This window comes from Chiloscyllium punctatum, chromosome 34, assembly GCF_047496795.1.
Source record: "Chiloscyllium punctatum isolate Juve2018m chromosome 34, sChiPun1.3, whole genome shotgun sequence".
NCBI lineage: Eukaryota > Metazoa > Chordata > Chondrichthyes > Orectolobiformes > Hemiscylliidae > Chiloscyllium > Chiloscyllium punctatum.
In genome coordinates this window covers 68,399,008-68,425,158 of record NC_092772.1, presented here as the reverse complement: position 1 = coordinate 68,425,158, position 26,151 = coordinate 68,399,008, and positions in this window count along the sequence as shown.

The window sequence follows — 26,151 nt, the reverse complement described above, 5'->3', positions numbered from 1 at the left end:
TAAAAAAACATGACCCAGGGAGATCAGCAGCTGAAAGAGTGAACACAGCGGGAAAGATAGAGACTGTATGGTCTTGAGATTTTAATGTTTCATATGTGGATTGTTGGAACAGCATATTTTTACAGAGTTGGAGTCAGATAGTAAGTAGCTAAGAAAAGAGGGGCTTGTATTTGCGAATAGTTGTTGTTTAGTGTTCACTATTAAAGTTAAGAAACTAATTTGATAATTTTTGTTTTAATAGTGGAATGTAGGAGATCTCTGTCGCTCATATTTTAACAGATTACAAGGTGAGGCGAGCTTTTCTGGGTGTTCGGGTATAATTAACAGAGAGGTTCGAGTCCACCTTATAAATATCCATCCACGCTAACCCCATTTCCCTGCAGTTGGCCCATATGCTTCCAGTCCTTTCCTATCCACATATTTATCCAAATGTTTTTGAAATGGGTTGTTAATTGGTTGTTCGTGGGTGGCACGGTGGCATAGTGGTTAGCACTGCTGCCTCACAGCGCCAGAGACCCGAGTTCAATTCCTGCCTCAGGCGACTGACTGTGTGGAGTTTGCACGTTCTCCCCGTGTCTGCGTGGGTTTCCTCCGGGTGCTCCGGTTTCCTCCCACAGTCCAAAGATGTGCAGGTCAGGTGAATTGACCATCCTAAATTGCCCGTAGTGTAGGTATGGGGTAGATGTAGGGGTATGGGTCGGTTGCGCTTCGGCGGGGCGGTGTGGACTTGTTGGGCCGAAGGGCCTGTTTCCACACTGTAAGTAATCTAATCTAATCTAATGTACCCCCCCTTAACCATATCTGCTGGCAACTCATCCCTGTACCAGCCCTCTGTATAAAGAAGTCGCCCCTCAGGTTCCCTTTTATTCCTTCCCCTTTAACCTTAAACTGATCCCCTCTAATCCTCGATTCTGTACACCTTGGAAAAAGACTGAGAGCATTAACCCTATCCATACTCCTCGTGATTTTACACAGCTCTATAAGGACTCCCTCAGTCTCTTACACGCTAAAGAAAAGGTCCTAGCTTGTCCAACCTCTCCCTATAACTCAGACCATTGGGTCCTGGCAACGTCTTTGTAAATTTCTTCTGCACTCTTTCTAATTTAATAACATCGTCCCCATAACAAGGTGACAAACTCTGAACACAATACTCCAAGTGCGGCCTTACCAAATTCCTGTGTAACTGTAACATTACTTCCCAACTTTTATACTCAATATCCTGCCTGATGAATGCCAATGTGCCAAAAGCCTTCTTCACTGCCCTGCCGACCTGTGACTCCACTCTTAGAGAACCGTGCACCTGAACACCAAGGTCCCTCTGCCCACTGCACCCCTTAAGACCATTTACAATGAAACTCCTCCCTTGATTTCAGTTTCCAAAATGCAAGACCTCACGCTTCTATATTAAATTCCATTTGTCATTGCTCGGCCCATTTCCCCACCTGGTTAAGGTCCTGCTGCAACTTTTGATAAACATTCTCACTGATCACGCTCCCAATTACTTTAGTGTCATCTGCAAACTTATTAATCATACCTTCCATATTCTCAACCAAATCATAGATAACAAACAGCAATGGACCAAGCCTCCGGTCTGACAAACATCCTTCCACTCAACCCTCTGCTTTCTACCATCAAGCCAACTGTGTATCCAGTTGGCCAGTTCCCCCCGCATTCTACGAGATGTAACCTTCCTGAGCAGCCTGCCATGTGGAACCTAATCAAAGGCCTTACTGAAATCCATAGAGACTACATCTATCACTCTGCCCTCATCAAACGTCCTGGTAACTTCATCAAAGGACTCTAAGAAATTTGGGAAGCATAATCTCCCACTCACAAGTCTATGCTGACTGCTCTGAATCAAACCCTGTGTAAGTAATGGGTGCAGTCAATGGTATGCTGTCCTTCATTGTAAGATGATTCGAGTACATAAGTAAAGCCATCTTCCTGCTGTTGTAGAGACTTGCTGAGAGAGCATTTGGGGCACTCTGTACAGATTTGATCTCCTTCGTAAGGAATGATCTCCTTACCACAGACACGGGTGATGGTAACATGAGGATAGAGTGAATAAGCTGAGTGTTTAATCTGTAGAGCTGTGAGAGACGAAGAAATGGTGATGCTGAAACACGAGGAGTGGCAGCGATCACTTATTTGCAAAAGAGACATTGACAGGGAGAGAAATTCCATACTTTACTCAGGATTGATTGGTTTGATTGATTGCCACGTGTACCTCAGTACAGGGAAACACTTTGTTTTTGAGCAGTGGAGGATGATCATAGTAAGCATGTCCAGACAGATCATAGGGTGGAAATAGACTTGGACAGAGTAAGGCATACAGGTTACACTGAACAGGACATGCACTCGACAAGGTCAACATGAACAAGATCACCATTAACTGAACTTAGAGAGTCCATTCATCAGTCTAACGTGACTTTCCGAACAGTTTATTTGCCTAAATTAACTCTCGCTCCGTTATTGTGCAGTCGGTGAGTGAACCCTACTGAACCATCATGTTGCTCACAATCCCTAATAGCAGCCACAATACCTTCCATCTGAAACAGGTAGCCATTCCAACCAGCTTCCGCCCTACATAGAGAACACCAGGCTGTCTTCTTGGAGGTGGAAGATGCCTTCTTGAGACTTCACACAAGACATATGGCTTCCCTCCTCACCACTAGAAAACCATGTTAAAGTCCCACGTGTGTATCATAAACAGCGGAGCCAAGAGGAACAACGTGGAACAGACAGTCTGTGCAGCCTCTGCCCCACTTGTTCATCATGTTAGAGCATCAATTAGGAGACAGTGAGGACTGCCAATGCTGGAGATCAGATTAGAGCATCAATTGCTGGAAAAGCACAGTGAGTCAAGCAGCATCCGAGGACCAGGAGAATCACGCTTTGGGCATAAGACATTCATCAGGATTCAGCAAATATTACCTCATTCTGCCCCCGTGTAAGTGCATTGAGGTGGGAATGGCCTCCTGCTGTTCCTGTGTAAGTGACTCAGGGGAGTGATTGGCTTCAACCTCGTCTGATTGGACAGGGCCAAGGGCCTGACTGGTTAACCCTGGTTCTGTTTGACAGCTCATTGTACTGACAATGTTGCAGCTTTAAGATGTTATTTTGTCCTGGTTTATTTTATGATAGAGATTGAACGATTGTTCCCAAGCTTGCCAGTTAAGACCACTTGAGTAACAGCTAGGGAGGCCTTCGGTTAATTTTATTTCAGCCTGAATGGGTGTGGCCAACTCTCACAGATTAGGATCTCTGGGTTTTGGTTTCTCAGTAACATCAGAAACTATTGGGGTCTCCACAGAGTTGGAAGCTTCAGTGGATGTCTCCTGGCTGCTACTCTCTCTGAAATTTCTCTTGATACTGTTTTTAATTCTTGGATTGGAGAAATGTTTGTGACAATCTGGGTCTGAATATTCCTTTTTGCCAAGGGCTGTGTTTATGGGATTTCCCTATATTGGAACAGTTCATTAGTAATAGTTCCTAGATCTATTATTCTGTTAACTTGTCCAATAAAATTACGTTATTCTAAATTCCTCTTTCTTTGGTTTCATTTTATCTTTCATGTTTAAGTAGATGGTGTTTTGCTTCACACCGAGTAGTTTGACCAGTCACATTGCATCTGGAACAGACACTTTACATTTCCTTTCAAATAAGAAAACATTAGAATCTAGGCTACCGCCTTCAAATATTTTCGAGGGGCTCTGGTGTGGCCCATCACACTAGACTCCTTCCCTTCCTGAGTAATAGGGTGAAGGCACTGAATGGGCTATCCCTGTTCTTCTCCAATAATGTCAATGGGCTGAATGGCTTCCTCATATTCCTGTGAAACCAGCCTGAGGTATTGAATGAACTCTTGTTTTACTGTGGCAATGTGCAGTGTCAGGCAGTGCTGTTACATGAATGTTACGGACACTTTAACAGCACAAGTCTCAATGGAATCTGAATCCTGCTACACACGGACAAAGACCAGTTCAGTAGCTGACGGGGGACAAAATGTTCTGAACATTGTGGAACCTTCAGTGATCATCCCCACTTCTGATCTTATGGTGGGGAGGTTCAGGGTGGGGAGACATTGATGAAGCAGCTGAAGGTGTTTGTGAAGAGGAAGCTACCCTGAGGATCTCCCACAGAGGTGACCCAGGACTGAGATGATGAACATCTTCCTTTGTGTCATGTTTGACCCCAAACACTGGAGAGGTTACTCTGATTCCCATTAAGTTCAGTTTTGTTAAGCTCCTTTATGTCAACAGAAGTCAACCACTGCCTTGATATCGGGGCCAGTCATTTTTATCTGAACGCTTGACGCAACCTCTTTTGTCACGTCAATAGGCCATGATGTAGGAGCAGCAAGTGTTTTCTTCAAACAGGTGATATTGAATGTCAGGATCACTCTTCTCAAGAGTGTTCGGGAAGCTAGATGACGGAACGTATTTGAAGAGGAGATAGATGGAAATTGACCTGTCAGAGAGTTGAGGGCGATGAAGAATTGGATAGGAAAGAAGATTTGAGACCAGGAGCAGATCAGTCATGATCTTAAAGAAGGGCAAGGCAGGCTTGGGGAGTGAACAACATGCCCCTGTTTCTGATGTTCTCCGATTCTGTTATTGGAAAGTTAGTGGGTGTTATTTTCATGAATGTTCTGTTATTGAATGTTGCAGACAGGGACGACCAGAGGATTTTATGAGCCATCCCTGAGTGAGGTATGGGGGCTGTATTCACATTGAATCTGAGTGTACAACATGACCAACAAATAAAGCACAAGTTGCAGAGAGGGGAAGCTCTGTGAAGAGAGATGAGGGGCCTCTTTCATACCAAGCCTGAGTTTTCCAATTACATTTCCCAATTCACTTCAAACCGTGTGGGACAGTACTGAGGGGCTGAAATGTCTCCTGTGTTTCTGTGCAACAGGTTATAGGAGTAAGTAACCTCCAACTGCTCCTGTCTAGCAGGTTTGAGGGGCTGAATGGAACACAGGAACATTGGACTGAGGAGCAGGAGTGGGTCATTAGATACTTTGAGCCTTCTCCACCAGGCACTAAAATTGTAGCTGATCAGGTTGTGGTCTCAGCTCCACTTTCCTGTCTGCGTCCCATTGTGCACTTCTTTGTCAAATATTTAACTAACGCAGCTTTCAATCAATGTGAACATAGAGACACGATAACCTTCCACTGAAGAGAATTCCGACTTGAAAAGTCCTTTCAGAATTATTCATCATCCATCTTATAGAATCAGAGAGTCATGCAGAATGGAAACAGACCCATTAGTCCAATCTGTTCACTCCGATCAGATATCAAATCTGATTTAGTCCCATTTGCCAGCATTTGGCCAATATTCCTCCTGTGATTGTACCCGCCTTGACCACTTCCTCTGACTGCACTTTCTGTCCACACACCACTCTCTGTGTGAAATATTTACCTTCTCGTCCCTTCTAAATCATTCGCCCTCTCCCCTCCAACCTCTGCTGTCTTGTTCTGGACTCCCCTATCCTTGGGAGTAGAACATGGCTGTTCAGAATATCCATGTCCCTGATGATTTTATAAACCTCTATAATGTTGCCTCTCAACCTCTCACACTCCAGGGGGAAGCACCTCAACGTAATTAGCCTCTCCCTAAAGCTCAAACCTCCAGTCCTGGAACATCCGTGTAAATCATTTCTGCAGAAAACCGAGTTGTACGCAGTATTCTTAAAGCGGCCTCACCAACATCCTGTATAGATGCAATCTGCCACCACAACTCCTATACTCAATGCTCTGACCTATTAAGGCAAATGTGCCAAATGTGTTCAGCACCACCCTGTCTACCTGCGACTCACTGCTACAGGTGATCATGTACGTAAACATTAGAAAGTTAACATGATGGTAGTGCCAGCAGATAGGAGGACCAGTGATACATTAATCATTATTGAGATTAGATTGTGTTGGAAACATGAGCTTAACATGTCAGGAAGTGAAATCAAATCAATGGGTTCAGGGTGATTAATCTACAAAATAACAGATAGCCCGGAGTGAGTTACAGACTGGAATCGAATCGAGGGGTTCAGGGTGGTTAATATACAGAATACCAGATACCCCGGAGCGAGTTACAATCTGGAATCTAATCAAGGGGTTCAGGGTGGTTTATATACGAATAACAGATACCCCGGATTGAGTTACAATCTGGAATCTAATCAAGGGGTTCAGAGTGGTTTATATACGAATAACAGATACCCCGGATTGAGTTACAATCTGGAATCTAATCGAGGGATTCAGGGTGGTTTATATAGAGAATAACAGGTAGCCCGCAGTGAGTTACAGCCTGGAATCTAATTGCAGGGTTCAGGGTGGTTTATATACAGAATAACAGATAGCCCAGAGTGAGTTACAGCCTGGAATCCAATTGAGGGGTTCAGGGTTGTTCATAAACAGAATAACAGGTAGCCTGGAATGTGTTACAGGTTGGAACCTAATCGAGTGGTTTAGGATGGTTTATGTACAGAATAACAGATGCCATGGAGTGAGTTACAGTCTGGAATCTAATCGAGGAGTTCAGGGTGGTTTATATACGGAATAACAGATAGCCTGGAGTGTGTTACAGATTGGAAACTAATCGAGGGATTTAGGATGGTTTATGTACAGAATAACAGATAGCCCGGAGTGAGTTACAGCCTGGAATCTAATCGAGGAGTTCAGGGAGTTTTAGATACAGAATAACAGATAGCCCAGAGGGAGTTACAGCCTGGAATCTAATCGAGGGATATGTTAACCTTTTTATGTGAAATAACTTGTAACTGGGAGTGAGTCATAAAGTGTACTATTGGCCAAGTGGTTTCAAACCTTGACTCAAATAAACATAATGCAGTCACAAACTACACAACTTTACTGACTCCCAATTTTCCTTGTTTGAGGACTATCCTCCTCTGTTTTTCCCTTACACTGAAAGTATTAATATACCTTTTATACTGCACTGACATTCTGGTTATAGTGCTACCTATCTCTCACTGTCTCATTTATATTCAATCCTGTTGAAAGATACTTAAACCAACAGAGACACAAAGTTCCAGAAAAGCTTTGTTCAATTGCAGGTGCATTATTTTCTTTTATTTGTAGATAACACACAATTTGAACCCACAGAAGGTCAGTGTGGAATTTGAGCAACCCTTCAATTTGGGATGAGGCCTAGCCAGGCAGGATTCTGATTCAACGCTGCAAATCTACAATTCAGTGGCTGAGTTTTATCAGGTTTTGTATAGTATGTCTCTCTCATATATTAGGAGCTTGGAAAGTAAGGCAGACCTTACTGGAATGTCACATTGTCTCTCCGCATTCACTGTAAAAAGGTTCTGGCATTTGCATTTTATTCAACTTCAAAGAGCTGTCTCCATTTCCTATCTCTGCTGGCATCAATGAATGGAAATGGCTTTTGACACGTTGCCCCCTCTCCCTTGCTGAATGTATTCCTGACACAAATCGGTCAGGCAAACGTTTTAGATTTGTCCACAGCCACCATTTTATATCAGTAAAACTACACGACTACTGTGTGCAGTTCTGATCTCCAAATTTGAGGAAAGACATTCTGGCTATTGAGGGAGTGCACCGTAGGTTCACGAGGTGAATTCCTGGGATGGTGGGATTACCTTACACTGAAAGACTGAAGCGACTGGGCTTGTATACCCTTGAGTTTAGAAGACTGAGAGGGGATCGGATTGAGACGTATAAGATGAAAGGATTGGACATTCTGGCAGCAGGAAACATGCTTCCGCTGAGGGGTGAGTGCCGAACCAGAGGACACAGCTTAAAAATACGGGGTAGACCATTTAGGACAGAGATGAGGAGAAACTTCTTCACCCAGAGAGTGGTGGCTGTGCGGAATGCTCTGCCCCAGAGGGCAGTTGAAGCCCAGTCTTTGGATTTATTTAAGAAAGAGTTGGATAGAGCTCTCAAAGATAGTGGAATCAAGGGTTATGGAGATAAGGTAGGAACAGGATACTGATTAGGAATGATCAGCCATGATCATATTGAATAGTGGTGCAGGCTCGAAGGGATGAATGGCCTACTCTTGCACCTATTGTCTTTGTCTATTGTCTATTGAGTGTGTATAAATTAGGAAAAGCAGGAGAGACTGGCAATATCAATGCAGTTTGAAAATATATAAACCATTGAATACGCACACAGAATCACACACAAACAGACATGCACAGACACACCGAATCACACACACACACAGAGATACAGACACCTTCCAGGAGCTGTCTCCATTTCCTATCTTGCAAGAGAATTCATGTTATGATGATGCATTCATGCAGGACAGTAAACAGCTTTTGAGACTTTCCCCATTGTGACAGAAGTTCAGCCCCAATTTGAAACTTGGAGATATGTAACAGGACAGAAATGAACCAGGAGCTTTCTGTGTTCTTGCTCTCAATGTAACATTTGACCATTTAGTTTATCTTGTCTTCGGCCTAACATCCAACAAGGATCACTTCACAGATCCAATAACAGATCCCCAGGAGTGAGTTCCAGACTGGAATCTAATTGAGGCGATTAGGGTTTACACACAGCAGAAGAGATACCCAGGAGTGAGTTACAGACTGGGATCTAATCGAGGGGTTCCGGGTGGTTTACATACAGAACAACAGATAACAAGGAATGAGTCACAAAATCACGGAGTCATACAGTCATAGAGATGTACAGCATGGAAACAGGCCCTTTGGTCCAACCCGACCATGCCGACCAGATATCCTAACCTACTCTAGTCTCTTTTTCAAGCACTTGGCCCATCTCCCTCCAAACCTTCCCATTCATATACCCATCGAACTGCATTTTAAATGTTGCAATTGTACCAGCCTCCACCACTTCCTCTGACAGTTCATTCCATTCATGTACCACCCTCTGAGTGAACAAGTTGCCCCTTAGGACTCTTTCATATTACCTCTCACACTAAACCCTTTTGTTCTTTACTCCCCACTCCAAGGAAAAGACTTTGTCTATTTATCCTATCCATGCCCGTCATGATTTTATAAACCTTGATAAGGTCACCCCTCAGCCTCCGACACTCCAGGGAAAACAGCCCCAGCCTATACAGCCTCTCCCTGTGGCTCAAATCCTCTAACCCTGGCATCCTCCTTGTAAATCTTTTATGAACTCTTCCAAGTTTCACAACATCCTTCCGATAGGAAGGAGACCTGAATTGCATGCCATATTCCAACAGTGGCCTAACCCATGTCCAGTCCAGCCACAACATGACCTCTCAATGTCTGTACTCAAAACACTGACCAATAAAGGAAAGCATACCAAACACTGCCTTCATTATCTTATCCACCTGCCACTCTACTCTCACGGAGCTACGAACCTGCACTTCAAAGTCTCTTGGTTCAGCAACTCTCCCTCGGACTTGACCATTAAGATATAAGTCCTGCTCAAATTTGCTTTCTCAAAATGCAGCGCCTTGTTTTTATCGAAGTGGAATACAATTGAAGGTTTTGGGGTGTTTTTGAAACATGCCAGTCACATGTACATGGAAGTGAGTTACACGTTGGAATCTAATAGAGAGGGTTCCGGGTGATTCATATAATCCCGACAGTGGGGAAACAAGCCCTTCAGCCCAACAAGACCACACTGATCCACAGAAGAATAACCCATCCAGATCCACTTCCCCACATTTACCCCTGACTAATGCACCTCAGCTACACATCCCTGAACACTGTGGACAAATTTGGCAGAGTTTGGATTGGATGGTTAATATACAGAATAACAGATACTCAGGAGTATGATACAGACTGGAATCTAATCAAACGATTGAAGTGGCTAATGTACAGAGTCCCTTAAAATTGGAAGTCAGTTACAGATTGGAATTTTATGAAGGGATTCAGGACGATTATGTGTACAATAACAGATACCCCAGAGTGAATTACAAACTGGAATCTAATCGAGGGTTTCAGGGTGGTTTATATGCAGAATAACAGGTCGCCCGGAGTGAGTTATAGAGTCATAGAATCATCGAGATGTACAGCATGGAAACAAACCCTTAGGTCCAACCTGTCAATGCCGACCAGATATCCCAACCCAATCTAGTCCCACCTGGCAGCACCTGGCCCATGTCCCTCCAAACCCTTCTTATTCATATACTCATCCAAATTCGTCTTAAATGTTGCAATTGTACCAGCCTCCACCACTTCCTCTAGCAGCTCACTCCATACACGTACCACCTTCTGCGTGAAAACGTTGTCCCTTAGGACTCTTTCATATCTTTCCCCTCTCAAACTAAACTTATGCCCTGTGGTTCTGGACTCCCTTACCCCAGGGTAAACCTCGATAAGTTCACCCCTCAGCCTCCGACACTCCAGGGAAAACAGCCCCAGACTGTTCAGCCTGTCCCTGTAGCTCCAATCCTCCAACGCTGGCAACATCCTTGTAAATCATTTCTGAACCCTTTCAAGTTTCACAACATCTTTCCGACAGGAAGGAGACCAGAATTGCACGCAATACTCCAAGAGTGACCTAACCAATGTCCTGTACAGCTGCAACATGACCTCCTAACTCCTGTAATCGGTACTCTGACCAATAAAGGAAAGCGTACAAAACGCCTTCTTCACTATCCTATCTACCTGCGACTCCACTTTCAAGGAGCTATGAACCTGCACTCCAAGGTCTCTCTGTTCAGCAACACACCCTAGGACCTTACCATTAAATGTAGAAGTCCTGGTAAGATTTGCTTTCCCAAAATGCAGCACCTCGCATTTATCTGAATTAAACTCCATCTGTCACTTCTCAGCCCATTGGCCCATCTGGTCGAGATCCTGTTGTAATCTGAGGAAACCCTCTTCGATGTCCACTACACCTGCAATTTTGGTGTCATCTGTAAACTTACTAACTGTACCTCTTATGCTCGCATCCAAATCATTTATGTAAATGACAAAAAGTAGAGGGCCCAACACTGATCCTTGTGGCACTTCACTGGTCATAGGCCTCCAGTCTGAAAAACAACCCTCCACCACCACCCTCTGTCTTCTACCTTTGAGCCAGTTCTGTATGTAAATGGCGACTTCGCCCTGTATTCCATGACATCTAACCTTGCTAATCAGTCTGCCATGGGGAACCTTGTCGAATGCCTTACTGAAGTTCATATGGATCACATCTACTGCTTTGCCCTTATCAATCTTCTTTTTTACTTCTTCAAAAAACTCAATCAAGTTTGTGAGACATGATTTCCCACGCACAAAGCCATGTTAACTATCCCGCATCAGTCCTTGCCTTTCCAAATTCATGTACATCCTGTCCCTCAGGATTCCCTCCAACAACTTTCCCACTGCCGAGGTCAGGCTCACTGGTTTATAGTTCCCTGGCTTGTCTTTACCGCCCTTCTTAATCATTGGCACCACGTTTGCCAACCTCCAGTCTTCCAGCATCTCACCTGTGACAATCGATGATACAAATATCTCAGCAAGCGGCCCAGCAATCACTTCTCTAGCTTCCCACAGAGTTCTCAGGTACACCTGATCAGGTCCTGGGGATTTATCCACCTTTTACCATTTCAAGAAATCCAGCACTTTCTCCTCTGTATATCTGCAACATTTTGCAAGATGTCACCATCGATTTCCCTGCAGTCTATATCTTCCATATCCTTTTCCACAGTAAATACTGATGCAAAATATTCATTTAATATCTCTCCCATTTATTGTGGCTCCACACAAAGGCCGCCTTACTGATCTTAGAGGGGCCCTATTCTCTCCCTAGTTACACTTTGGTCTTAATATATTTGTAAAAACACTTTGGAATCTCCTTAATTCTATTTTCCAAAGCTATCTCATGTCCGCGTTTTGCCCTCCTGATTTCCCTCTTAAGTATACTCCTACTTCCTTTCTCCTCTTCTAAGGATTCACTCGATCGATCCTGTCTATACCTGACATATGCTTCCTTCTTTTTCTGAACGAAACCCTCAATTTCTTTAGTCAGCCAGCATTCCCAATAACTACCAGCCTTCCCTTTCAACCCTGACAGGAAGTTACAGCCTGGAATCTAATTGAGGGGTTCCGGGTGGTTTATATCCAGAATAACAGATATTCTGGGGTGTGTTACAGCCTGGAATGTAATTGAGGGGTTCAAGGAGGTTAGTATACAGAATAACAGATAGCGCGGAGTGAGTTACTGTCTGGAAGCTAATCAATGTCTGTTCACTTTAAGATAGGACGGGTTTTGCTGAATCGAAAGTACAGCCCCAGATGCCAGCTAAAGGTCAGACTGTTCCAAATGTAACAATTAGATGGGAAATGGAAGCCTGACTTTTGGTTGTTTTTTTGACAGCAATTGAAATGCAATCAAAGAGTTTAAATAATGCTCAGAATATCCGATGCCAATGGAATTTGAATATTATTGTTCGTACACCTGGAAATCAATCAAATTATGAGAATTATTGTATCATTGGAAGTAAATAAATACAGCATTTGAACACTGGAGGGAGAGCCGCTGCCATCCAACAGCAGATTTACTGCTGTAGAGCAGGAGTGCTAACTGACCATCTCAAACACTCTCTATCAAAGACACATGTTCATGTAAAACATACTTGCAGTTAAAAAAAAAATGACCCAGGGAGATCAGCAGCTGAAAGAGTGCAGACAGCGGGGAAGATAGAGACTGTGTGGTCTTGAGATTGTAACGTTTAATATGTGGGTTGTTGGAACAGTATATTTTTTACAGAGTTGGAGTCAGATAGTAAGTAGCAAAGAAAAGAGGGGCTTGTATTTGCGAATAGTTTTTGTTTAGTGTTCACTATTAAAGTTAAGAAACTAACTTGCCATTTTTTGTTTAAATAGTGGAATGTAGGAGATCTGTATCACTCATATGTTAACAGATTACGAGGTGAGGCGAGCTTTTCTGGGTGTTTGGTTTTAATTAACAAAGAGGTTCGACTCCACCTTGTAAATGTACATTCATACTAACCCGATTTCCCTGCAGTTGTCCCATATCCTTCTAATCCTTTCCTATCGACATATTTATCCAAATGCTTTTGAAACGTTGTTAATGCATCCCCCTCAGGCACATCTTCTGGCAGCTCATCCAAGTACCAGCCATTTATGTAAATAAATGGTCCCTCAGGTTCCCTTTTATTCCTTTCCCTTTAACCTGAAACTGATCCCCATTCCTCCTCGATTCTCTAAACTTTGGAAAAGACTGAGAGCATTCACCCTATCCATATCCCTCATGATCTTATACAGCTCTATAAGGACTCCCTCATTCTCCTACACTCTAAAGAAAAGGTCAAAGCTTGTCCAACCTCTCCCTATAACTCGGACCATTGGGTCCTGGCAATGTCCTTGTAAATTTCTTCTGCACTCTTTCTAATTACATTATATCCCCCCTATAACAAGTTGACAAAACTGAACACAATCCTCCAAGTGCGGCCTTACCAAAGCCCTGCGTAACTGCAACATAAATTCCCAACTTCTATACTCAATGTCCTGCCTGATGAAGGCCAGTGTGTCAAAAGCCTTCTTCACTGCCCTGTCTACCTGTGACTCCACTCTCAGTGAACCGTGCACCTGAATGCCAAGGTCTCTCTGCCCACTACACCCCATAAGGCCTGCCCATTCACTGTGAAACTCCTACCTTGATTTGAGATTCCAAACTGCAAGACCTCACACTTCTATATTAAATTCCATTTGCCATTTCTCAGCCCACTTCCCCACCTGATTAAGGTCCTGCTGCAATTTCTGATAAATGTCCTCACTGATCATGCTGCCATTTATTTTAGTGTCATCTGCAAACTTACTAATCATGCCTTGTATATTCTCATCCAAATCAGAGATAACAAAAAGCTATGGACCCAACCTCCAGTCTAACAAGCTTCCTACCATCAACCCAACTGTGTATCCAATTGGCCAGTTCCCCCAGTAGTCTACGTGATTGAACCTTCCTGAGCAGCCTGCCATGTGGAAACTTATCATAGGCCATACTGAAATCCAAAGAGACTACATTTACCGCTCTGCCCTCATTAACCTTCTTGGTCACTTCACCAAAGGACTCTAAGAAATTTGGGATGCATGATCTCCCACTCACAAGTCTATGCTGACTGCTCCGAATCAAACCCTGTGTAAGTAATGGGTGCAGTCAATGGTACGCTGCCCTTCATTGTAAGATGATCCGAGTACATAAGTAAAGCCATCTTCCTGCTGTTGTAGAGCCTTGCTGAGAGAGCATTAGGGGCACTCTCTAGAGATTTGATCTCCTTTTTAAGGAATGATCTCCTTACCACAGACACGGGTGATGGTAACATGAGGATAGAGTGAATAAGCTGAATGTTTAATCTGTAGAGCTGTGAGAGACGAAGAAATGGTGATGCTGAAACACGAGGAGTGGCAGCGATCACTTATTTCCAAAAGAGACATTGACAGGGAGAGAAATTCCATAATTTACCCAGGATTGATTGGTTTGATTTATTGTCACGTGTACCTCAGTACAGGGAAACACTTTGTTTATGAGCAGTGGAGGAAGATCATAGTAAGCATGGCCAGACAGATCAGAGGGTGGAAATAGACTTGGACAGAGTAAGGCATACAGGTTACACTGAACAGGACATGCACTAGACAAGGTCAACATGAACAAGATCAGCATTATTTGATCTTAGAGAGTCAATTCATCAGTCTAACGTGACCTTTCTAATAGTTTATATGCCTAAATTAACTCTCCCCACGTTATTGTGCAGTCGGCGTGTGAACCCTGTACTGAACGTCAGATTGCTCACAATCCCCAACAGCAGCCACAATACCTTCCATCTGAAACAGGTAGACATTCCCACCAGCTTCCACCCTACATAGAGAACACCAGACTGCCTTCTCAGAGATGAAAGATGCCTTCTTGAGACTTCGCACAAGACATATGGCTTCCCTGCTCACCTCTTGAAAACCACGTTAAAGTCCCACGTGTGTATCATAAGCAACAGAGCCAAGAGGAACATCGTGGAGCACTCTGTCTGTGCAGCCTCTGCTCCACTTGTTCATCATGTTAGAGCTTCATTCAGGAAACACTTAAGACTGCCGATGCTGGAGATCAGAGAAGAGAGTCGATTGCTGGAAAAGCACAGCGGGTCAGACAGCATCCTTGAAGCAGGAGAATCGACGTATTGGGCATAAGACATTCATCAGGAATCAGAATCAATTTCCTCATTCTGCCCCCGTGTAAGTGTATTGAGGTGGGAATGGCCTCCTGCTGTTCCTGTATAAGTGACTCAAGGGACTGACTGGCTTCTTCCTTGTCCAATTGGGCAGGGCCAAAGGACTGACTGGGTTATCCCTGGTTCCTGTTTGACAGCTCGATGTACTGACAAGTGTGATGGTGCTGCAGCTTTAAGAGGTTATTTTGTCCGGGTTTCCTTTAAGAGAGATTGAACGATCGTTACGAAGCTGGTTAGTTAAGACCACTTGAGTAACAGCGAGGGAGGCCTTGGGTTTATTTTAATGCAGCCTGAATGGGTGTGGCCAGCTCTCACAGATTAGGATCACTGGGTTTTGGTTTCTCAGTAACATCAGAAACTATTGGGGTCTCCATAGAGTTGGAAGCTTCAGTAAATGTCTCCTGGCTGCTACTCTCTCTGAATTTTCTCTTGATGCTGTTTTTAATTCCTGGATTGGATAAATATTTGTGACATTCTGTGTCTGAATATTTCTTTTTGCCAAGGGCTGTGTTTATGGGATTTCCCTATATTGGAACAGTTCATTAGTAATAGTTCCTAGATCTATTATTCTGTTAAGCTGTCCAATAGAATTACGTTATTCTAAATTCCTCTTTCTGTGGTGTTATTTCTTCTTTCATGTTGAAATGGATGGTATTTTGCTTCACACCGAGGAGTTTGACCAGTCACATTGCATCTGCAACAGATACTTTTCATTTCCTTTAAATTAAGAAAACATAAAGGTCTAGGATGTTGCCTTCAAATATTTTCGAGGGGCTCTAGTCCATCACACTAGACTCCTTCTCTTCCTGAGTAATAAGCTGGAGGCACTGAATGGGCTATCCCTGTTCTTCTCCAATAATGTCAATGGGCTGAATGGCTTCCTCATATTCCCATGAAACCAGTGTGAGGTGCTGAATGAACCCTTGTTTTACTGTGGGAATGTGCAGTGTCAGGCAGTGCTGTTACATGAATGTTACTGATACTTTAATAGCACACGCCTGAATGGAGTCTGGGTCTTGTTGCACATGGACACAGACCAGTTCAGGAGCTGATGGGGGACAAAACGTTCTGAACATTGTGGAATCTTCAGTGACCATCCCGACTTCTGATCTTATGGTGGGGAAGGTGGGGGCGGGGAGACATTGATGAAGCAGCTGAAGATGTTTGTGAAGAGGAAGCTACACTGAGGATCTCCCACAGAGGTGACCCAGGACTGAGATGGTGAACATCTTCCTTTGTGCCAGGTTTGACCCCAAACACTGGAGAGGTTACTCTGATTCCCATTAAGTTCAGCTCCTTGATGTCAACAGAAGTCAACCACTGCCTTGATATCGGGGCCAGTCATTTTTACCGGCAACCTTGTCTCAACCTCTTTTGTTCATATCAATAAACCATGATATAGGAGCAGCAAGTGTTTTCTTCAAACAGGTGGGATTGAATGTCAGGATTTCTCTTCTCAAGAGTGTTCGGGGAGCGAGATGACTGAAAGTATTTGAAGAGGAGGTAGATGGATATTGACCTGTCAGAGAGGTGAGGGCTATGAAGAATTGGGTATGAAAGAGGATTTGAGCCCAGAAGCAGATCAGCCATGATATTCGTGAAGGGCAAGGCACGTTTGGGGAGTGAACGACATGCCGCTGTTTCTGATGCTCTCACATTCTGTTATTGGAATGTTAGTGAGTGTTATTTTTATGAATGTTCTGGTATTGCATATTGCAGTCAGGGAGACCAGGTGATTTTGTGAGCCATCTCTGGGTGAGGTATGTGGGCTGTTTTCACAGTGAATCTGGGTCTACAACATGATCAACAAATGGAGCTCAAGCTGCAGATAGGGGAAGCTTTCTAAAGAAAGATGAGGGGCCTCTTTCATACCCAGCCTGGATTTTCCAATTACATTTCCCAAATCACCTCAAAGCATGTGGGACAGTCTTGAGGGACTGAATGGTCTCCTCTGTTTCTGTGCAACAGGTTATAGGAGTAAGTGGCCTCCAACTGTTCCTGTCTAGCAGGTTTGAGGGGCTGAATGGAACACAGGAACATGGGACTGAGGAGCAGGAGTGGGTCATTAGATACTTTGAGCCTTCTCCACCAGGCAGTAAGATTGTGGCTGATCAGATTGGGGCCTCAGCTCCACTTTCCTGTCTGTATCCTATTATCCGTGACTCACTTCTCTGTCAAATATTTCACTAATGCAGCTTTCAATCAATGTAAACATAGAGGCATGATAAACTTCCAGAGAAGAGAAGTACGACTTGAAAGGACCTTACAGAATTTTTCATCATCCCTCTTATAGAATCAGAGAGTCATGCAGAATAGAAACAGACCAGTTAGTCCAATCTGTTCACTCCGATCAGATATCAAATCTGATCCAGTCCCATTTGCCAGCATTTGGTAAATATCCCTCTTCTTTCAGATACTTTTTAAATGTGCGATTGTAACCACCTTCACTACTTCCTCTGACAGCACTTTCTGTACACACACCACTCTCTGTGTGAAACATTTACCTTCAGGTCCCTTCTAAATTATTCGCCCTCTCACCTTCAACCTCTGCCCTCTTGTTCTGGACTCCCCAATCCTGGAGAGCAGAACGTGGCTGTTCAGAATATCCATGCACCTGATGGTTTTATAAACCTCTATAATGTCACCCCTAAGCCTCTGACACTCCAGGGGGAAACACCTCAACCTAACCAGCCTCTCCCTTTAGCTCAAGCCTCCAGTCCTGGAACATCCGTGTAAGTCATTTCTGCAGAAAACCGAGTTGTATGCAGTATTCTTAAAGTGACCTCACCAACATCCTGTACAGATGCAACATACCACCACAACTCCTATACTCAATGCTCTGACTGATTAAGGCAAATGTGCCAAATGTGTTCTGCACCACTCTGTCTACCTGCAACTCCACGTTCAAGGAACAATGAACCTGCAGCCCTATGCCCCTTTGTTTCACAACATGCCCCAGGACCTGACCATGAAGTATATAATATCTGCCCTGATTTGCCTTCCCAAAATGCAAAGCTTCATATTTATCTAAATTAAACTTCATCTGTTACTCCTTGACCCTTTGTCTCATCTAATTGTGGTCTTGTTGTACTCTGAGATAATCGACTACACCACCTTTCTGATGTCATCTGTAAACGTACTAACTATTGCCCCAATATTCACATCTAAATCCTTTACATAAATGATGAAATGCAGTGAACTCAGTACTGATACTTGCAGCACACTGCTGGTCACAAGCCTCCAGGCTGAAAAATATCCCTCTTCCTTCACGCCATTTGTGACTATCTTATGTGACTGAAACTTACTAATCTGTCTACCAATCAGGATGAAATACTAGCTGTGAAGGAAGGCTGAGTAGGTTAGGTTTATTTTCACGAGATAAAAGGAGATTGGGGGGGACCTGATTGAGGTTTCCAAAATCATGAAGGGTATAGACAGGGTGGATAGATACAAGCTTTTTCCCAGGGTGAAGGATTCAATAACGAGAGGTTGTGCTTTCAAAGTGAGAGGTGGAAAGTTTAAGGGGGATACACGCGGTAAGTACTTCACACAGAGGGTGGTGGGCATTAGGAACGCGTTGCCAGCAGAGGTGGTGGAGGCAGGCACGGTCGATTCATTTAAGATTCGTCTGGACAGATGCATGAGTAGGTGGGGAGCAGAGGAAGACAGATGCTTAGGAATTGGGCGATAGATTTAGACAGTACATTTGGATCGGCTCAGGCTTGGAGGGAGAAGGGCCTGTTCCTGGGCTGTAAATTTTCTTTGGTCTTTGTTCTTTAAATGAACACCATGCTGAAGTCCATATAGACAATGCCCACCAAACTGTCTTCATCAATCGTCTTTGTCACCTCTTCAAAAAACGCAACCAAATTAATGAGACATGATTTCCCATGCAGAAAGCTTCGTTGTCTACTCCGATCAGCCCTTGCCTTCCCAAATGTATGTAAATCCTGTCCCTCAGAATCCCCTCCAACAACTTACCCACCACGGACATTAGGCTCACCCGTCTATAGTTCCCCAGCTTTTTGGGTCACTGTTTCCTTTTCCTGTCCCACTCCTCCACTGCTCACAACAAATGTTAAATGTGACCAGGTTGGTGATATGGCCGATGATATCGGTCTCAGACTGGGTCAGGGTCAGTTTTAGGAACAAGTCAGGCTAGTTTCTTTAATTGCTAAAACAACACGTTTATGATCCAGAGCAATGTTACTCAAACTATGATGGAAAGATGAATGGCAAACTGTTTGAGTATTGCAATTATATAATCAATATTTCCCTTTCTAAAAATGCTGACACACACACACACACACACACACACACACACACACACACACACACACACACACACACACACACACACACACACACACACACACACACACACACACACACACACACACACAAAATCTCTGCAATTTTAACTTGAAATAACTTGGTCCAGATATTATTGAAACTCGTGACAAAGGAAAAATTGTGAGATTGTCCAAAACGTTATTCTGCTTCTGAAGATATTGTACTCACACAGCTGCTAGCAATGGGATTTCATCCTGGGAGAGTTTAGATTTGGCTGAATTCCCTTTGCTTTAGGCAGTGAGGAGATTCCAGTGAATTCTGGTTCGGGATCATCCAAAGGGTAGTACAGTGGTGAGCACTGCTGCCTCACAGCACCAGGGACTTGGGGGCGAATCCAGCCTTGCGTGACTATCTGTGTGGAGTTTGCACATTCTCCCCTTGTCTGTGTGAGCTTCTAATGGGTGATCCAGTTTCCTACCACAAACTGTGTAGGTTCGGTGGATTGGTCATGCTAAATTGTCCGTAGTGTTCAGGGATTTCTAGGTTATGTGCAATAGTCAGAGGTAAATATAGGGGAATGGGTTCGGAAGGTTGGTATGGACTTGTTGGGTCGAAGGGCCTGTTTCCACACTGCAGGGATTCCATAAAAATAAGAACGGTAACGATGACTGTAGAGGGTTTTTTTTAGCTCGCACACATTGCTGTGATGAGGAACAATGAAGGAGAGAGAGTGCAATAGGCCAATCCTTCTCAGGCAGATTACATTTTCTGCCTCTCTGAGTTGAATCACACAGTAATGTCATCCTCTCCCAAACTGGACCATGTGATGTCTCCTTGTACATTGTCCAAACTGTGTCTCCATCACATTCCCTGTTCCATGTAGGTGCATCATTGCTGCTGTCACACACAGAGCCATACCCTGAGCAGAAAAATGGTCTCGGTCAATTTGAAGATATATTTATATGTCCCTGCGTCATTAGAAAATAAAAATGTTTAACTTATTCAGAATACCTGTGTTAAACTGAATGCATTGTTTTAAAGAAATACAGAAATTGCTGGAAAAGCTCGCCAGGTCTCTCAGTACCTAGATGCTGTAGTTGTACCAGCCTCCACCACTTCCTCTGGCAGCTCATTCCATACGCACACCACCCTCTGTGTGAAATGGTGCCCTTTAGGCCTCCTCAAAATCTTTCCCCTCTCACTTTCCACCAAAGCCCTCTAGTTTTAACCTGGGGAAAAACCCCTGACTACTCACCCTATCTATGGCCATTTTGATTTTATAAACCTTTACGGCTGCAAAATGCGACCCCAATCAACACGAATGGCTGAACTTTCAGTCATTCTGGGCCTAAATTCTGAAGTGCCATACTGACACCTCTTCCTTCTCCATCCAGTCACAATCTAAATCCACTTTAATCAGTTTGTTCAGATATATCCTGAGACACTTCTGTGGGCTTTACACCTAGACCTTTGTGCCCGGAGGTAGGGACACTAGCATCACTCAACAATACCCATAAAGCTGTAACAGTATTCTCCTGTGTGTTTGTTCATCAGACTGTCCTGACATGCTAGGACATACCTCTGCAACAGGCACAACTTGAATCCAGAACTTCTAGTCCAGAGCTAGGAACACTACCACACAAGTTCAGGAATTGGAATCAAATCCAGAGCTCTGGCTCAGAGACAGGGACACTACCCACTGCACTACCATACCCAGATTTTGGGTCATACTTTAGTGCCCACTTTCAGCTTGATGTGGATTTATTATAATTAGGTTCCCATTACTGAATTACAAACAACACTTTCTATTGTTAAACAAATGCAAGATATTTGTCTCAACTGTAGGATATTGAGTGTATATGCTATGCCATTGAAATTAACTATGACCATCTTTAAGTGCTATTATCTGTAGTATGCAATATTAAGGAAAGAAATCCTGCAGACACACTCTGCCCAATGAAGGGTCTCAAATAGATATTTATTACTGAACACCAGAGACGAAGGAAGAGCTTAATTTCTGGCCCCAAAACACCGATCACTCTTACCCAACTCTCACGTGTGACTCCCCTTTTCCTAAAACCATGAAATGACACAAGGCCGCAGATTACTGTCCAGCCTCTCCTCCCCACTGACTGTGTCTGCAATCTGTCCCTCCTCCCCCTAACCACACAAGGCAACCCAAGCTCAGGGTCTTTGTGAAAATCAAGGCCGGAGTGTGCAGGCCGTCTGGAGAGGAATGGGCGTTTTAAAATTGAAGGGGGAGGGGGAGGTGACAGTAATATCACACACTGGGCTGAGGGGTGGCTGATGGAGTTTCGTTTGGATTAATGCGAGGTATTGGATTTGATAAATCAAACGGCAGCAGGACCTATACATTAAAAGTAGAGCCTTTGGCAGTGCTGTAGTACAGAAACCTAGGCCGTCAGGTTTAATTCTTTAAAATTTGCATCTCATATACATAGTGTGGTTAAGAAGGTGTTTAACACACATGTCTTCATAGGACAGACCTTTGAGTATCGGAATTGGGATGTCATGTTGTGGTTGTACAGGATATTGCTGAGACCTCTTCTGGAACACTGTGTCTAGTCTGGTCATCCTGCCCGCTCATTCCATAGGCACACCACCCTCTGCCTGAAAAAGCTGCCCCTTAGGTCACTTTAATATTTCCCCTCTCACCTTAAGCCTATGTCCTCGAGTTTTGGGCTCCGCGTATCCTTAGAAAATACCTTGACTATTCACTTTGATATTACTGACATTGATATTATTAAGCTGGAGAGGATTGAGAAGAGAATAACCTGGATGTTGGTGGGAAAGGAGGGAGTGAGCTCTAAGGAGAGACTGGATCGACTGGGACTTATTTCACTGAAGAATATGAGATTAAAGGGTAACTTTGCACAGGTTTATAAAATAATGAGGGTTAAATAGATGTCTTTTCTCTAGGGTTGAGGATTCAAAACTGAGGGATTTTTAAGGTGCGAGGAAAAAAGATTTACGAAATTCATGAGAGGTAATTATGTTAGACAGAAGATGGCTTGTGTGTGGAATGAACTTCCAGAGGAAGTGGTGAAAGCAGGTACAGTTACAACGTTTAAAGGACATTTAGATCAGTCCATGGATAGGACATCAGTTTGGATGGTGCTGTGAGCAGCTGCCCTCTGCCCCCTCCTCTCTGAATGAATCCCTGTTGGTTTTCACCCTCTGCCAATGCCTGTGCAGTGGCGTGGGGAGGCCAGCAGAGGGTGGCATTGCATCACTTTAAGCACCACAGAGACTGGCAGACCTGCCCCACACAGAGACACACAGATACACACACGGGAATGGTTAGGACACTGCGTGAAGCTCATCTGGTAATTTAAATGAAACAAAAAGAAATACTCAGTTCGTCTCGTAAACTGTTAAAATATGCGGGACAGATCTGCCAAATTCTACTGTTTAAATAAAATCATCAATTTATTTTTTTCACTCTGAAAGTGAACATTTTACATGAACTATTCACAACTCTGGGACCCTCTATCTCTTAACTTCTTATTACCCGACTCCAGCTCTATAGCAATATACTGTTTCTGGGTTTTCTATCCTCTCATACCACAGGAGCTTGTAAGCTCTCAGTTTATAATAGTATTCCCTCTCTGTTCCAACTTCATCACATTATACCCTGATGAATATCGATAAGTGGGACCCATCCGATTTCTCTTGTTCTGTGGTTTGTCAATATTTCATTCGCTCCGTCTGGTGTGTGTCAGGACTTTTGTTGCTCCATTGACAGCATGTCATTATTCGACTCTGTCCATAGGAATATATCAGTATTTCACTTACTCACACTCATGTATGTGGGGCAGGATTTCAGTTGTTTCATGGGGACTGTGACACTATAACAATCTCAATGTTTGTAGGTGGCACCGAACCTGGAAGTTATCTGAAGTCTATGGAGGAGAGTGTGGAATTCTAACAGGACAATCACACGTTGCTGCAGTGTTCAGTTTCTGGCAGATGGGGATCAGTGCAGAGCAGTTTGAGGTGATACACTTTGGTAGGAAAGACAATGAAAGACAATTTAAAACAGACTGTGCCATTATAAAGGGGCTGCAGGAGCAGAGAGCGCTGGGTGTATATGAGCACAGATTGTTGAAGATGTCAGGACAAGTGGGGAGAGCAGTAACTCTCATAACTTAGTTTCAGTATCTGAGCTGTTTATTGGGGGAGGTGTAGGAGGCAGTCTCGGTGCTCCCTTCCTGGGAAGTGGTGGTGACGATGTGATGTGAGCCCACCCTCCTGCCCACCGAGACCGTGGGGATTCCATTTGTACCAGCTCGACACAAAAGGGAGATGGCATCAGGGCCACAGCTTCTAAGTCGTGCCGGGGGGAACCGGAGCTGCCAGTGGGTTTAAAGTGAGAATTGCCCTTCACTGAACATTGCTCCTTACTCGGTCGGTGGGACGTGGATGTTTCAGAATCTCCACATGAGGCGTCCCTGTCCTCTCCGGCTCCTACCAGGGTCCTCCCCACATGGCGAGGGGGGGGGGGGTGAGGGAACGGATATCGGGCACTCCACCACCTGGCTTGGCCATTTCTGACCTATTCCAGGCTGTTTCTCCTGGAATGGGAGAAAGGGAGGGAGAGAGTGAGGGTGGGAGTGGGTGGCCCTGCTGTTAGTGCTGGTGTAGGTGGGGAGGGGGGCATGGTGAGGTGTCTGGAGGGAGCCAGTCCACAGTGTTGTATTCATGCAGTGTTATTAGTGTGGGGGTGAAGTGGAGGGAGGGGGGGGAGAGAGAGGGGGAGAGAGAGAGAGAGAGACAGAGACAGAGAGAGAGAGGGATGGTGCTTCATGCAGCAATGACAGTGTTGGACCATGAGCCTTGTTCGGGGGTCGGTGCTATAACAGATATACAGTGAGTGTGAGGGAGCAGAGAGAATACAGTGACCCTTATCCTGACAGAGCAGGGAAGGTTATTGATGTTTGTCCTGTATTGCTGGACATTTCTTCAGACCACAGATACTGCACTGAGCTGGGTGGTGAGCTCAGACCATGCTCGGTGGGTCTGGTGGTGTCGCCCCCTCTGGGAAGAGAATGGTCCCCCTCTGTACTAGCCCATCCACCAGGCCCTCCGTGCCCCTGTTGACAAACCATAGTGTAATTGTCCCTTATCTGCCAGGCTCGGGGTAAACTGTGCAGGGCAGCTCCAAACTGAGAAAGCTCAATCGTGTGCCCAATGGGCTTTTAAAGATGGCCCCAGTGTCAGGGATCACGGAATATCCAGGAGCATCTGGGTGATGGAGTGCACCTCCAGCCATGAAGGATACCATTTACAAAGCTGTGGAACAAATGCTCATCCAAAACTCTCCATCATCTGACCTCACAACAATATCCCATTTTCCCATCTTTCCTGGGAAGACAGGCTCATGTTACAGGATGTTATCGAAGTGTCTCCATTTCAGTATTCTGCAACCTGGGAACACATCCTTCCATGACACTGTCTCTCAGTCTCCCCCTTCTCTGTCTATACACCAAGCCCCTCCATGTGGTGATATTTAAACTGATTCCCCCGCCATCTCTCCCTGGCAGTGATGGTTCACACCCACAGCGCCCCCTTGTCAGGGCAACAATGGAGATATGGAGCTGTAAATGGGTGGGAGCTGCACATCCTGACACTTCCAGCCTGGGCTGCAACTTTCCCCACACTGGGCAGGGATCTAATACAGAGTTAATGAGGAATGCAGTGGGGTGGTGTACACAGTCCTCCATGCTGGGAGGGTAACTGCTCCTGGGTTCCAGATCAATGTACTGGGGTGGTGTACACAGTCCTACATGCTGGGAGGGTAACTGCTCCTGGGTTACAGATCAATGTATTGGGGTGGTGTACACAGTCCTCCATGCTGGGAGGGTAACTGCTCCTGGGTTACAGTTCAATGCAGTGGGGTGGTGTACACAGTCCTACATGCTGGGAGGGTAACTGCTCCTGGGTTACAGATCAATGTACTGGGGTGGTGTACACAGTCCTACATGCTGGGAGGGTAACTGCTCCTGGTTTACAGATCAATGCACTGGGGTGGGGTACACAGTCCTACATGCTGGGAGGGTAACTGCTCCTGGGTTACAGATCAATGTACTGGGGTGGTGTACACAGTCCTATATGCTGGGAGGGTAACTGCTCCTGGTTTGCAGATCAATGCACTGGGGTGGGGTACACAGTCCTACATGCTGGGAGGGTAACTGCTCCTAGGTTACAGATCAATGCACTGGGGTGGGGTACACAGTCCTACATGCTGGGAGGGTAACTGATCCTGGGTTACTGATCAATGCACTGGGGTGGGGTACACAGTCCTACATGCTGGGAGGGTAACTGCTCCTGGTTTACAGATCAATGCACTGGGGTGGGGTGCACAGTCCTACATGCTGGGAGGGTAACTGCTCCTAGGTTCAGATCAATGCACTGTGGTGGGGTACACAGTCCTACATGCTGGGAGGGTAACTGCTCCTGGGTTACAGATCAATGCACTGGGGTGGAGTACACAGTCCTACATGCTGGGAGGGTAACTGCTCCTGGGTTACAGATTAATTCACGGGTGATCACTGCACAGGTCGCTGAGCTGGTCAGACTGTCTGGTTGAGGTTTATAGATACTGCAATGATATGGTTTGTGCAGCTCCCCATGCTGGATGGATATTTGTTTCAGGTTCACACATTAGTGCCCTGCTGTGGT